We start from the raw sequence: 9,319 nt of genomic DNA on the forward strand, positions 1-9,319 counted from the left end.
TCTCGGTGGTATGTCAGTATCACCTATACTCCAGACCACTTGCATGGTTAGCAAGCGTTGTGATCTAATGGCCCAACCGGGCAAACACTTTGGGTTCGCAAGGACTTAGAGTGCCGGGACGGGTTGGCGGATCCAACACTCTGGGTACCTCCGGGTACTTGGGGTTGGTTGAGGACTTGGTGAACAAACACTTGATATACACTCTCCGGATGTACTTCGGGTGTCACCTGTTGTCCGAGACCACTTGCATGGTCGCAAGCGTTGTGATACAATGGCCCTACCGGGCAAACACTTTGGGTTCGCAAGGACTTGGAGTGCCGGGACGGGTTGGCGGATCCAACACTCTGGGTACCTCCGGGTACTTGGGGTTGGTTGAGGACTTGGTGAACAAACACTTGTTGTACACTCTCCGGATGTACTTCGGGTGTCACCTGTTGTCCGAGGCCACTTGCATGGTAGCAAGCGTTGTGATACAATGGCCCTACCGGGCAAACACTTTGGGTTCGCAAGGACTTGGAGTGCCGGGACGGGTTTGCGGATCCAACACTCTGGGTACCTCCGGGTACTTGGGGTTGGTTGAGGACTTGGTGAACAAACACTTGATATACACTCTTCGGATGTACTTCGGGTATCGCCTGTTGTCCGAGACCACTTGCATGGTTAGCAAGCGTTGTGATCTAATGGCCCTACCGGGCAAACACTTTGGGTTCGCAAGGACTTGGAGTGCCGGGACGGGTTGGCGGATCCAACACTCTGGGTTCCTCCGGGTACTTGGGGTTGGTTGAGGACTTGGTGAACAAACACTTGATATACACTCTCCGGATGTACTTCGGGTGTCACCTGTTGTCCGAGGCCACTTGCATGGTTAGCAAGCGTTGTGGTCTAATGGCCCTACCGGGCAAACACTTTGGGTTCGCGAGGACTTGGAGTGCTGGTAGTGGTTGGCGGACCCAACACTCTGGGTACCTCCGGGTACTTGGGGTTGGTTGAGAACTTGGTGAAGATACCCCTGTCACCTTGTTCGAGGCCACTTGCATGGTCGCAAGCGTTGTGATACAATGGCCCTACCGGGCAAACACTTTGGGTTCGCAAGGACTTGGAGTGCCGGGACGGGTTGGCGGATCCAACACTCTGGGTACCTCCGGGTACTTGGGGTTGGTTGAGGACTTGGTGAGCAAACACTTGATATACGTTCTTCGGATGTACTTCGGGTGTCACCTGTTGTCCGAGGCCACTTGCATGGTCAACGGTTGAGGTGGTGATGGCGGGTCGGTGCTGTAGGGTGCCGGCCTGTTGGCTGCCTTGGCCGGGTTGGTTGGTTAACACTTGATTGGGCTTGCACCCGAGGGTAATGGCACTTGAAGGTGGGTACTGGCCGGCTGACCTGGTGTGATGGTTGGTTGGTGAACACTTGGCGGTACTTGCACTTGGCTGTGCTTGGACTTGAAGGTGGGATCCGGCTGGCCTAGGCCATTGGTGGTTGGTTGGTGGGTTAGCCCTTAGCTGGGCTGGCTGGCTGGCTGGCCATCGGTGGTGTGGTGTGGTGAGGTGTGTGGAGTCGAGCATCGCGCGCCGTTGCCTTCTTCGGAGTGTTGTAGGTACGCAAGTGCTTGCAATGCAAAGAGGTTGGTGATGGAGTGACATTGCCTTCACCATGGAGTTGCGGGTACTTAGGTACTTGCAAGGAGATGGTGGTATGGTGGTGTTGCGTGTGTGGTGTTCGATTAGAAAGATATAATTTCTAAGTCCGGATTAGTGCTGTCAGTGGGGCCGCCGCTAACAGGTCCTGCACGGCCACCGTGGGGCTTGACTTGGCGCTATTCCGGACTTGGGGCGATCACGATGTCCCCGTGCGGGACTTAGAAGATGGAAGAACACAAGTACCCTTATCCCATGACTTGTGAGCGATTGGCATACGTTACCACATGAAGAGAAAAATTGGCTAAGTCCCGGATCCATATTATATGAAGAGAAAAATCGGCTAAGTCCCGGATCCATATTATATGAAGAGAAAAATTGGCTAAGTCCCGGATCCATATTATATGAAGAGAAATATCGGCTAAGTCCAGGATCCATATATAATAACCTAATAATCGGCTAAGTCCAGGATCCATATATAATAACCTAATAACAGGCTAAGTCCAGGATCCATATTATATGAAGAGAAAAATCGGCTAAGTCCGAGATTGGGTCTGTCAGACATACACTTTCAAGATACCACACAAGCAAGCAAGATGGCCTAGTGATGGAACCATATAATATGAAGAGAAAAATCGGCTAAGTCCGAGATTGGGTCTGTCGGAAATACACTATCAAGTTACCACACAAGCAAGCAAGATGGCCTAATGATGGATCCATATGATATGAAGAGAAAAATCGGCTAAGTCCAGGATCCATATAATATGAAGAGAAAAATCGGCTAAGTCCCAGATTGGGTCTGTCAGAAATACACTTCCAAGTTACCACACAAGCAAGCAAGATGGCCTAGTGATGGATCCATATGATATGAAGAGAAAAATCGGCTAAGTCCCAGATTGGGTCTGTCGGAAATACACTTCCAAGTTACCACACAAGCAAGCAAGATGGCCTAGTGATGGATCCATATGATATGAAGAGAAAAATCGGCTAAGTCCCAGATTGGGTCTGTCAGACATACACTTTCAAGTTACCACACAAGCAAGCAAGATGGCCTAGTGATTGATTCATATAATATGAAGAGAAAAATCGGCTAAGTCCGAGATTGGGTCTGTCGGAAATACACTATCAAGTTACCACATGAGCAAGCAAGTAACCACATGAAGAGAAAGCCGGCAAAGTCCGGGAATGTTACCACATGAACTGGAAAATGGGCAAAAACCTACCTTCACAGGGAACGTGAATAAGTAAGGCTGTAGACATCGGATCGACAAGCCAAAGACTGATATGGAAAGGAAATGAGTAGTACTAGCTTTCCTGAGAGTTGCAGAGCTTAGACTGCATATGAACGGAAGTTATTAAGCGTCAAAGTCAGAAAAGTTGCCCGAAGGAACACAAGTTCCAACTTAGAGCATGAATACCGCCTAGACGGAAAGAGGTACGGCCAGGCTGAGGAATAAGAAAATGTTGGCCAACATGTTCCCTAACTATCCCCCGAAGACCGTAAAGCAATCCAACATCAACCAAGAAAGTTATAGCCCGATCAAGGAAACACCTACTTTGCACCGATATTGCACCAAATACATGTACCAAGCACCTTCGGTTGCATACCTGCAGGGGCTTACCATAGTAGGCCATGGAAGACCGATATACCGAACATAATCACTTTCTATCTCCTCGGGTGTTGGAGATAGCGCTTTGCGGTATAAGAACGAAAGTTAGACCATATCTTGGTGCATCTTTTTGCCCGAGAACACAAGACCCTATCAACCAAGGCAAGAAAGTTGTGTGGGGACAAAATGTCCAAAAGTGCCCAAAGTGGCACACTTGATCCATATATTCGAGAAAAACACAAGTGTGGGCCCGAGCTAGCAAGTTGAAATGTTCTGACCGTCAGTAGCCCTAGTTGAGGTGCACTTATCATTATATGAGGCCAACGTGCCAGCTAGTCTCTAAAGGGGCGATATGGGTGTTCCAAGGTTTGTACCCAATTGAGGAAAAAACAGGGTAAGGTACGGTGTACCTCGAATAACTCGGGCTGTGGATGGCCTAGCAAGACAAACGACATAGCGTTGGAAAGGTCTCGAGGAGACCTAACTACCCTGAGAATATTAAGGCAAAGACTTGAACGACCGAGAAGTTATTAAGTGCACAAGTGGTGAAGTTGCACCAAAGTCCGTGTTACCCGAAGTGGTACTCGAACACACAATATTCGACCAAAACACAAGTTTGGACACGAGCTAGCGAGCTACATTGTTCTGACCGTCAGTAGCCCTTACCAAGACACGCATTTGATTATATGAGGCCAAGCCGCTAGCTCGACTCGAAGTCGGTCATATGGTTGGTTGATGGTTTGGACCGACCACGTGGTGTACCAAGTTGTGGTATCTTTCATGAATTATAACTCGGTCAGTTTGCCACCGAGCGACAAGTTACGGCGTGATTTGGAATGGTCTTGAGTGGGACTATCTAGGAAAAATATGAACAGAAAATCAGCTTGTCTATGGGCGAAGCTATTAGTGAAACATATGGCAAAATGGGTCCGAAAACGAATGAAATGGGACTTGAGTCAAAAATAACCGCAAGTTGGAAAAGAGATAGCAAGCTTGCGTAGAACAATTATATTTGGTGCATGGTATCACCAACAAAAAAGTATATGGGGCCAAGGTGCTGGCTGGCCTCCAAAGTGGAGATATGGGCGATCCAAAGTTTGTACCCAAGTACGAACAAGTATGGAAAAAACGGTAAGGTACCAAGTACCATTAATAACTTCGGCTGTAGATGGCCGAGCGAGGCAAACGGCTCACCGTTGGAAAAGGTCTTGGGGAGACCTATCTACCCTGAAAGTTTCATGAGGCTGAGTTGAAAGACCACGGAGATATTAGGTGATGATGGTCCAATTCGGGGACCAAGTCGCAGGAAATGGCGCTTGACCAAAATCACCCTTGGAAGGTGAATACCGGCTTACCGGTAAGAGATAGCGACTTGGCGTAGAATATTCATAAGTTGGGCGTGTAGAGACGCAACTTTTATTATATGGGGCCAACCCGGTCAGGGTGCTCCAAGTCGGTCGTTTGGTTGGTTTATGGTTTGGGCCGACCACGTGGTGTGCCAAGTTGAGGTACCTTTCATGAATTATAACTTGGTCAGTTTGCCACCGAGCGACAAGCTGCGGTGTGTTTTGGAATGGTCTTGAGTGGGACTATCAAGGAAAAATACCAATCGAAAATCAGCTTGTCCATGGCCGAAGCTATTAGTGAAACATATAGCAAAATGGGTCCAAAAAACGAATGAAATGGGAATTGGACCAAGAATAACGGCAAGTTGGAGAAGAGATAGCAAGTTGGCGTAGAACAATTATATTTGGTGCATGGCATGACCAACAAAAAAGTATATGGGGCCAAGGTGCTAGCTGGCCTCCAAAGTGGAGATATGGGCGATCCAAAGTTTGTACCCAAGTACGAACAAGTATGGAAAAAACAGGGTAAGGTACCAAGTACCATTAATAACTTCGGCTGTAGATGGCCGAGCGAGGCAAACGGCTCACCGTTGGAAAGGTCTTGGGGAGACCTATCTACCCTGAAAGTTTTATGAGGCTGAGTTGAAAGACCACGGAGATATTAGGTGATGATGGTCCAATTCGGGGACCAAGTCGCAGGAAATGGCACTTGACCAAAATCACCCTTGGAAGGTGAATACCGGCTTACCGGTAAGAGATAGCGACTTGGCGTAGAATATTCATAAGTTGGGCGTGTAGAGACGCAACTTTCTTTATATGGGGCCAACCCGGTCAGGGTGCTCCAAGTCGGTCGTTTGGTCGGTTTATGGTTTGGGCCGACCACGTGGTGTACCAAGTTGAGGTACCTTTCATGAATTATAACTCGGTCAGTTTGCCACCGAGCGACAAGCTGCGGTGTGTTTTGGAATGGTCTTGAGTGGGACTATCAAGGAAAAATACAAATAGAAAATCAGCTTGTCCATGGCCGAAGCTATTAGTGAATCATATAGCAAAATGGGTCCAAAAACGAACGAAATGGGACTTGTACCAAGAATAACGGCAAGTTGGAGAAGAGATAGCAAGTTGGCGTAGAACAATTATAAACTGTGCATGGTATGACCAACAAAAAAGTATATGTGGCCCAGGCGGTAGCTGGCCTCCAAAGTGGAGATATGGGTGATTCATGGTTTGCACCCAAGTATGGCAAAAACTGGTAGAGGTACCTTTCATGAATTATAACTCAGGCTGTATGGCACTTAGCGGGACGCTTGACTCTGGTATGGAATAGTCCTGAGTGGGACTATCAAGGAAAAATACGAACAAAAAATCACCATGTCCACGGACGAAGGTATTAGCGAAACTTAGAGCGAAATTGCGACCAAGTCGCTGGAAATGGCCCTTGAACCAAGTATACCGTCAAGGCGGTACGAGATAGCGAGTTGACGTAGAACATTTATAAGTTTGCCTTTACGAGACAAAAGTTTAGTTATATGGGGTCAACCCGCCCAGGGTTGTCCAAGTCGGTCATATGGCTGATCGAAATTTTCGACCAAGTACTGAGAAAACAGGGTAAGGTACCAAGTACCTCGAATAACTTCGGCTGTAGATGTCCGAGCGAAGCAAACGGCATAGCGTTGGAAAGGTCTTGAAGTGCTCTAAACACCCTGAAAGTATGAGAACGCTATCTGGAAAACTCGTGGAGATATTCGCGAAACATAGGGCCCAAAAGATACCAAGTCGCAGGAAATGGGCCCTCCAAGAACACCCTAAAATCCCAATTACGGCTAAGTTGCAGGCCAGCTAGCGAAGTGAAATGTTCTAGACATAACTAGAACACGTTGATGCGCAACTTTTTGAATCAGAACTTTTTTCGATATCTGGCCCCCAAAGGGGGGATATGGGCGATCCAACGATTTTTCCAAGTTTCGGTACTTTTTACGGTATCGCTCATAGCTCCGGCTGTATGCAAGCAAATGGCAATCTAAGACATGATTTGGAAAGGTATTGAGTAGTACTAACTTACGTTAGAACACAGCGAAGCGCTATCGGTTCATGGCAAGGCCGATATAAGCAGTCAAAAATGAAAAATGTTGACAAAATGAACAAAAATTACCTTGGTACGCGAATAGTGGCCAGGGATGAAGAGGTACGAAGGTGGTGGGGAATAATTATAATTAGGAATTGGTACGATCTATAAGTTTGCCGAAGACCGCAAAGCGCTCAGACCCATAGAAAGGGGCCATTTGGGCCGAACAGTGCGTGCAAAGAGGTGAAAAAGCAAAAATTGCACTTTGGTGGGCGATTTGCGGGGGGAAGGAGGGGTCGGAGGGGTAAATGTCTCATGGCCAAAAAGTCTTATCTCATCAAGATCTAAAACATTGCCGAAGACCGCAAAGCGCTAGCTCGCAATCGAAAAATCGCGATTTTGAAAATTTTCTAAGTGTTGGGCCCCCTAAGGAAAGGTAACAAAAATCACCTTTGGCCCCAATTTTGAGCATGAAGGAGTCGTTTCCGAGGCATGGTGTCTTCGGCAAAAAGTTTCATCTACTCGAGTACTTACGACTAGTCAAATAAAAAATTGAGAAACACATACGGTATGGCTATGCCGAAGCTCGATACACCCGAAAAAATCCCAAAAAAGTCGAAAATGTCGAAAAATGAGAAAACCCTATATTCGTACTCTACTCGAGCCCTAAATATTGAAAAGTGAAACCCGCGATCGATTTGGAACAAAAAATTGACCTAGGCAAAGTTGTATGACGGTCCGCACCTTTGAAAAATCTGGTAAGTGTATTTTAGACAGACTCGAAAAAAGTCGCCCCGAGTCCCCTTACGTTGAAAATCCGAAAATGTCGAAATTGTTGAAAATGTTAAAAAGCCTCTTTTGGTGGTCCATGGCACCACTAGATATTGAAAAGTGAGGTCCGCGGCCAATCCGGTAGAAAAAGTTAGCTAGGCAAACTTGTATGTCGGTCGATACAAAAAACGGCTCGGTGAGTGTATTTTCGACAGGCTTCAAAAAACAATCCTTTCTCCATACAATTTCAATCGATTTTAAAAATTTCGAGATAGCGCTTTGGTGTCTTCGGCAATAATGTAGAAATCGGGTTTTTAAACACATTTTACTTTTGGGTTTTTTTCGATCCGTCGCTTGGTTCGCCCGCAATCGCGAGAAAACGAAAAAACACGTTTACAAAATTCCGGACGAATTTTGTGAACGCCGTCCATACATTTTCGATCGATTTTTAAAATTTCGAGATAGCGCTTTGGTGTCTTCGGCAATAATGTAGAAATCGGGTTTTTAAACACATTTTACTTCTGGGTTTTTTTCGATCCGACGCATAGTTCGCGCGCAATCGAGAGAAAACGGAAAAACACGTTTACAAAATTCCGGACGAATTTTGTGATCGCCGTCCATACATTTTCGATCGATTTTTAAAATTTCGAGATAGCGCTTTGGTGTCTTCGGCAATAATGTAGAAATCGGGTTTTTAAACACATTTTACTTTTGGGTTTTTTTCGATCCGTCGCTTGGTTCGCCCGCAATCGCGAGAAAACGAAAAAACACGTTTACAAAATTCCGGACGAATTTTGTGAACGCCGTCCATACATTTTCGATCGATTTTTAAAATTTCGAGATAGCGCTTTGGTGTCTTCGGCAATAATGTAGAAATCGGGTTTTTAAACACATTTTACTTTTGGGTTTTTTTCGATCCGACGCATAGTTCGCGCGCAATCGAGAGAAAACGGAAAAACACGTTTACAAAATTCCGGACGAATTTTGTGATCGCCGTCCATACATTTTCGATCGATTTTTAAAATTTCGAGATAGCGCTTTGGTGTCTTCGGCAATAATGTAGAAATCGGGTTTTTAAACACATTTTACTTTTGGGTTTTTTTCGATCCGTCGCTTGGTTCGCCCGCAATCGCGAGAAAACGAAAAAACACGTTTACAAAATTCCGGACGAATTTTGTGAACGCCGTCCATACATTTTCGATCGATTTTTAAAATTTCGAGATAGCGCTTTGGTGTCTTCGGCAATAATGTAGAAATCGGGTTTTTAAACACATTTTACTTTTGGGTTTTTTTCGATCCGTCGCTTGGTTCGCCCGCAATCGCGAGAAAACGAAAAAACACGTTTACAAAATTCCGGACGAATTTTGTGAACGCCGTCCATACATTTTCGATCGATTTTTAAAATTTCGAGATAGCGCTTTGGTGTCTTCGGCAATAATGTAGAAATCGGGTTTTTAAACACATTTTACTTTTGGGTTTTTTTCGATCCGACGCTTAGTTCGCCCGCAATTTAGAGAAAACGGAAAAACACGTTTACAAAATTCTAGACGAATTTTGTGAACGCCGTCCATACATTTTCGATCGATTTTTAAAATTTCGAGATAGCGCTTTGGTGTCTTCGGCAATAATGTAGAAATCGGGTTTTTAAACACATTTTACTTTTGGGTTTTTTTCGATCCGTCGCATAGTTCGCCCGCAATTGAGAGAAAACGGAAAAACACGTTTACAAAATTCGTCCGGAATTGTGTGAACGCTCTCCATACATTTTCACCTTTGGGTCGTGAATACCGGCTGACCGATAAGAGATAGCGACTTGTCGTAGAATATTTATATGTTGGACGTTGGAAGACGCAACTTTCATTATATGGGAGCAACCCGGTCAGGGTGCT

The sequence above is a fragment of the Anopheles coustani genome (assembly GCF_943734705.1).
Source record: "Anopheles coustani chromosome X unlocalized genomic scaffold, idAnoCousDA_361_x.2 X_unloc_9, whole genome shotgun sequence".
Taxonomy (NCBI): domain Eukaryota; kingdom Metazoa; phylum Arthropoda; class Insecta; order Diptera; family Culicidae; genus Anopheles; species Anopheles coustani.